Raw genomic sequence first — 6,049 nt, 5'->3', positions numbered from 1 at the left:
CTTCCACAAAGGAGCAAAAATCAATCGTTTCCTCGACCTTTTCTTAAAAAACGGCAGTGAATAGTAAGGCTTTTTTTCTTAAAAAAACGACAGTATAGTAAGGCTTTTTTTCTTTTAAAAAACGACATAGTATAGTAGGGCTTTTTTTCTTAAAAAACGACATAGGCTTTTTTTTCTTAAAAAACGACATAGTATAGTAAGGCTTTTTTTTCTTAAAAAACGACAGTATAGTAAGGCTTTTGTTCTTAAAAAACGACATAGTATAGTAGGGCTTTTTTTCTTAAAAAACGACATAGGCTTTTTTTTCTTAAAAAACGACATAGTATAGTAAGGCTTTTTTTCTTAAAAAACGACAGTATAGTAAGGCTTTTTTTCTTAAAAAACAACATAGTATAGTAAGGCTTTTTTTTCTTAAAAAACAACATAGTATAGTGAGGCTTTTTTTCTCAGAAAAACGACAGTATAGTGAGGCTTTTTATCTTAAAAATGACATAGTATAGTAATACTTTTTTTTCTTTAAAAAATGACAGTTTAGTTTGGCATTTTTTCTTTTAAAATACGATATAGTATAGTAAGGCTTCTTTTTCTTAAAAAACGACACAGTATAGTAAGGCTTTTTTTCTTAAAAAACGACAAATTACAGTAAGGCGTTTTTTCTTAAAAAACGACATAGGCTTCTTTTTCTTAAAAACGACACAGTATAGTAAGGCTTTATTTTCTTAAAAAACGACATAGGCTTTTTTTCTTAAAAAACGACAGTATAGTAAGGCTTTTTTCCTTAAAAAAACGACATAGTATAGTATGGCTTCTTTTTCTTAAAAACGACCCAGTATAGTAAGGCTTTTTTTTTCTCTTAAAAAATGACATTGTATAGTAAGGCTTTTTTTTTCTTAAAAAAGGACATAGTATAGTAAGGCTTCTTTTTCTTAAAAACGAGACAGTATAGTAAGGCTTTTTTTCTCAAAAGACAACATAGTATAGTAAGGCTTTTTTCTTAAAAAACGACATAGGCTTTTTTTTCTTAAAAAACGACATAGGCTTTTTTTTCTTAAAAAACGACATAGTATAGTAAGGCCTTTTTTTCTGAAAAAACGAGATAGTATAGTAAGGGTTCTTTTTCTTAAAAAATGACATAGTATAGTAAGGCTTTTTTTCTTAAAAAACGACATAGTATAGTAAGGCTTTTTTTCCCCTTAAAAAACGACATAGTATAGTAAGACTTTTTCTTAAAAAAAACGACATGGTATAGTAAGGCTTTTTTTCTTAAAAAACGACATAGTATAGTAAGGCTTTTTTTCTTTAAAAAAACGACATAGTATAGTAAGGCTTCTTTTTCTTAAAAACGACACAGTATAGTAAGGCTTTTTTTCTTAAAAAACGACATAGTATAGTAAGGCTTTTTTCCCCTTAAAAAACGACATAGTATAGTGAGGCTTTTTTTCTTAAAAATGACATAGTATAGTAAGGCTTTTTTTCTTTAAAAAACGACAGTATAGTTTGGCATTTTTTTCTTAAAAATGCCATAGTATAGTAAGGCTTTTTTTCTTTAAAAAACAACATAGTATAGTAAGGCTTTTTTTCTTAAAAAACGACATAGTATGAGGCTTTTTTTCTTAAAAAATGACAGTATAGTAGGGCATTTTTTCTTTTAAATATGATATAGTACAGTAAGGCTTATTTTTCTTAAAAAACGACACAGTATAGTAAGGCTTTTTTTCTTAAAAAACGACATATTATAGTAAGGCTTTTTTTCTTAAAAAACGACATATTATAGTAAGGCTTTTTTTCTTTAAAAACGACATAGTATAGTAATGCTTTTTTTCTTAAAAAATGACATAGTATAGTAAGGCTTTTTTTTCTATAAAAAACACAGTATAGTAAGGCTTTTTTTCTTAAAAAAACAAAATAGTATAGGAAGGCTTTTTTCTTTTAAAAAACGACAGTATTGTAAGGTTTTTTTTCTTTAAAAAATGACATAGTATAGTAAGGCTGTTTTCTTTAAAAATACAGTATAGTAAGGTTTTTTTTCTTAAAAAAACAACGTAGTATAGTAAGACTTTTTTTCTTAAAAAACGACATAGTATAGTAAGGCTTTTTTCTTAAAAAAGACAGTGTATTAAGCCTTTTTTTCTTTAAAAAAATGACCATCTATAGCAGGGGTAGGGAACCTATGGCTCGGGAGCCACATATGGCTCTTTTGATGGGTGCATATGGCTCTCCGCTAACCTGTGAGGTAAACTATGGAAACTACTGGTGATAAAGCGCTAGAATAGGAGCGTTACGTTGGTATTATGGCATTGACACTACGACAATATTTTTTCTTTCATTGCACTCTTCGGCATGGATATTCTCATTGACACTCATTGATTAGCAACAACGCAACAATGTTGTCAAAAGAATTCAGAGACTTTTTGTACTTTAAAAGTGGTGAAGTGACTAAAAAAGGCACACATTTTCATGTATGTTGGGGTTTAGATTTGGAGCATGGCTCTCAAGGATTAACATTTTAAAAATATGAATTCTTTATGGCTCTTTCCGTCAAAAAGGTTCCCGACCCCTGATCTATAGTAAGGCATTTTTTCTTGAAAAAATAACAATGTATAGCAAGGCTTTTTTCCCTTAAAAAATGACAATGTATAGCCAGACATTTTCCTAAAAAATGACCATGTAGAGTAAGGCTTTTTTTTCTTAAAAAATGACCACGTATACTAAGGCATTTTTTTAAATGACCATGAATAGTAAGGCATTTTTACTTGAAAAAAGGACCATGTATAGAACGGCTTTTTCTTTAAAAATTTACCATGAATCGTAAAGCTTATTTTATGTTTCCTCCACATTTCCAATTGTACGCAAAATTTTCCTTAGCAGAGTATGATTGATTTTCCTTTTTCTCCTTTTGCCCAGCATTTGGCTGGCCACCCATTGCGGGTGTCCATAGTCGGCTGGAATAGGCTCCAGCTCTCCCTTGACACACGCTGCTTGAGTGACATGGAAGCTCTTTCGAAAGTGCAAATGTAGTGATAATGGTAAAAACAAATGATTTTGCATGGCTTTTCTCGGGTGCTCTGGTTTCCTCCCACTTGCCTAATCTACTCAACACCGGTTTCTTTATTTAAAGCCACCAAAACAAAGAAGCGCTTCCACATGATGCGTAAATATGAGGCGGCCTGGCTCGGATGTGGTTTTTGGCGAAGATCTGGCCGTGCTGCCATTGACGGGAGACGCCGACGAAGCCGCTCCATAATTCATAACGCCGCTGTTTTTCCAAGCCAGCGCAGTTTAAAAAGGACAGTGGGTGGTAGATGCCTTGGGGGGATCACAGATCAAATCTAATTATCTGCAGCTAATACGTGGGAGAGATGTCTTCATATTTATCTAGCACCTTTAACGGCCTTTTGCCTGAGGTTCCAAGGAGGAGACGTCCCGAGGGAGTCGTAAGCCAGGACGAAAGCTCAAGTCAGCATTTTGTTCTGTCTGAAATAAGTCTTCGCAAGGGGGTGCTTGAGTTTTACAGATATCAGAGCAGTTGTCCATCTATTGGAAACGAGAAGCTAAATGAGCTGCTCTGGCTAATCATTTTAAGTATTTTTGGGGGGTGTATTATTGTAACATTCTCACGTCTTCCTGGACTGGGATCAATTTTGATAGACGTTGAATTGATTTAGGGAGGACTGACTTTGTATGATCTTGCTTGAGTTACTGATGGTGGATGTCCAATCAAGTCAATTAAAACTGTTTAAATGAGTTTCTCGCCAGCGAATCCATTCAAACTCATAAAAAAACACTTGCGTTCATAAATTTAAAAATTAAGACTCTTCAAATGAGTTTAGCTGTATTAAACACCCAAACCATCTAAACTGAGAGGCTACCAGGCCTCCCATTTCAAACGGATTGGACATCTACTGGCTCTTAACGCATTTAAAATCCCAGCAGGACGCTGAAAAGAGACACAAGATTGGACGTCTATCACCGTCGACGGCAGCTCACGAGAAAACGAAAAGTCGCCCTTGAAATCTTGGTCTGTTTTTGAATGAAGGCAATACATTTGGTCAATAATTCATTAAGATTGCTTTATTGATGTTTATGGGCTCTCTTGCGGTACGTCGGCAAAATGCCCTCCGGCCGGCTCTTGATTATCCGTAAAGAAAGACGGACGATGAGCCTGTTTCATGTTTTGCGTCTTAAAAGGGGGAACGTATCATGAAGGCTTTGTGCTTCTTATGAGCATGCCGGCCTTTCAATTCCTCTCAAGTAGAAATGGAGAGCCATTCATTCTCTGCCGGGCAACACCAAAACAGATGTGATATGAACCGCCCTTATGAAATCGTTCAAGGAAAAGTTGGAAAGTGTCCGGAATTGGGGGCTAATTAGGGATGCTACAATTTCATACAAATATGACATTGTGAAACTAACAGGCGTACTGTTTTTTAAATGTTATTTCTAACCGGAATTTTGTTGCGTGCCCTCTTTTAGCCTACCATGCATGTTTTTTTGGAGGTGGGAGGAAAACGGAGTACCCAGAGAAAACACACACAAGCCCAGGGACTCACCTTGTTACGTCTCGGGTGCGACGTAGAGCGTGGAACGTAGTGTAGGGCCCAAATCCAGGGAAGCAGTCAAAGACTTGGAATGGATGTTCTCACAAAACTTGACTTCTTAAGGTAGGAATCTGTAGAACATAAGGATTTAGCAATAAATAACAAAATACAACCGGACATGGGGAAACAAGGAACATGGAACATGAAGAATGGTAACATGGCATGAAGGAAAAGAAAGCAGGGTAAAGCAGACAAGGCAGACGATCCGACAATGACTAACAAACCCACGGGGTTTAAATAGACAGACAAGGGTTGATTACAAAGTATACGCAGCTCTTTACAAGAGGAATGGAAGCCTGGAGGGACATAAGAGCCGAAAAGCAAACAAACCAACCAAAACCCCAACTAACCCTAACACACCTGGGATCAAACCCTGGATACCAGAACTGCGAGGTGGACGTGCCAACCACTCGAGCACCCAAATGGGAAATATTTTTGACCAAAAAGCATTTCCACACGTCCCCAGAAATTGCAATTTCTAGAAACCCTTGCATCTTATTTTTAATCCACAGTCCTGCACTTTTAAAAACACTAACAAAGTCGGAACAGCTAGTGATGGCTTGACACTACACACACCTTTTGCCATACCCCCTCCCCACAGACAAACAAAAAAAGCACCGCTATGAAGCAATATGAGCTTTGTGCTCCAGCTGCTGCCGCCACCCACAAATATCTGGGGGCTCACTTGTAGTTATTGCCTCGAAAATAACAATTTTCCGCGGAGACCGGATTCCACTAAAATTGCAATGACGGATTCCATTTTTAAATGGATATATATTCAAAGTCAGCTGTGAAGAAGCGCAACGGTGACGTAGGCGCGCGTATACATCGTAGGACATATTTCCGCGCACGCGTATAAATATTGATCGAGCATGTCAAATATGAAGACAGGATGTAAGAGAATTCCCAGAAACTGATGAAGTTGAGCCATGTAAAATTTATACTTTACATGATTTGTTACTTAGAGGATTCTCTTTAGGAAGGATCATGATGATTCACAAGCAGACATAGTAGTAGTGGTAGAAATATAGTAATGATAGAAGTTGTAGTAGTAGGAGTAATAGCAGCAGCAGCAGTAGTAGAATTAGTAGTAGTAGAAGTAATAATAGAAGTAGTAATAGTAGAAGAAGCAGTAGTAGAATTAGTATTGTAGAAGCAGTTGTAGCAGTACAAGTAATAATAGAAGTAGTAATAGTAGAAGTAGTAGTAGAATTAGTATTGTAGAAGCAGTAGTAGTAGAATTAGTATTGTAGAAGCAGTAGTAGTAGAATTAGTATTGTAGAAGCAGTAGTAGTAGTAGAAGTAGTAGTAGAATTAGTATTGTAGAAGTAGTAATAGTAGAAGTAGTGGTAGAATTAGTATTGTAGAAGCAGCAGTAATAGTAGAAGTAGTAGTAGAATTAGTATTGTAGAAGTAGTAGTAGAATTAGTATTGTAGAAACAGTAGTAGTA

General features: G+C 35.7%; 1 long non-coding RNA gene across 1 annotated transcript in view; it reads right to left on the bottom strand.

Moving 5' to 3' along the window:
• Positions 1–4,420: 4,420 nt before the first annotated feature.
• LOC144070886 (uncharacterized) overlaps positions 4,421–6,049 on the bottom strand; it is a 41,434-nt gene continuing 39,805 nt past the window's right edge. The window contains exon 5 of the long non-coding RNA XR_013299487.1: positions 4,421–4,669. This is a non-coding gene — a long non-coding RNA (uncharacterized LOC144070886). The remainder of the gene's footprint in view (positions 4,670–6,049) is intronic.

The sequence above is a fragment of the Stigmatopora argus genome, chromosome 3 (assembly GCF_051989625.1).
Source record: "Stigmatopora argus isolate UIUO_Sarg chromosome 3, RoL_Sarg_1.0, whole genome shotgun sequence".
NCBI lineage: Eukaryota > Metazoa > Chordata > Actinopteri > Syngnathiformes > Syngnathidae > Stigmatopora > Stigmatopora argus.
This window is presented reverse-complemented; position numbering and strand designations above follow the sequence as displayed.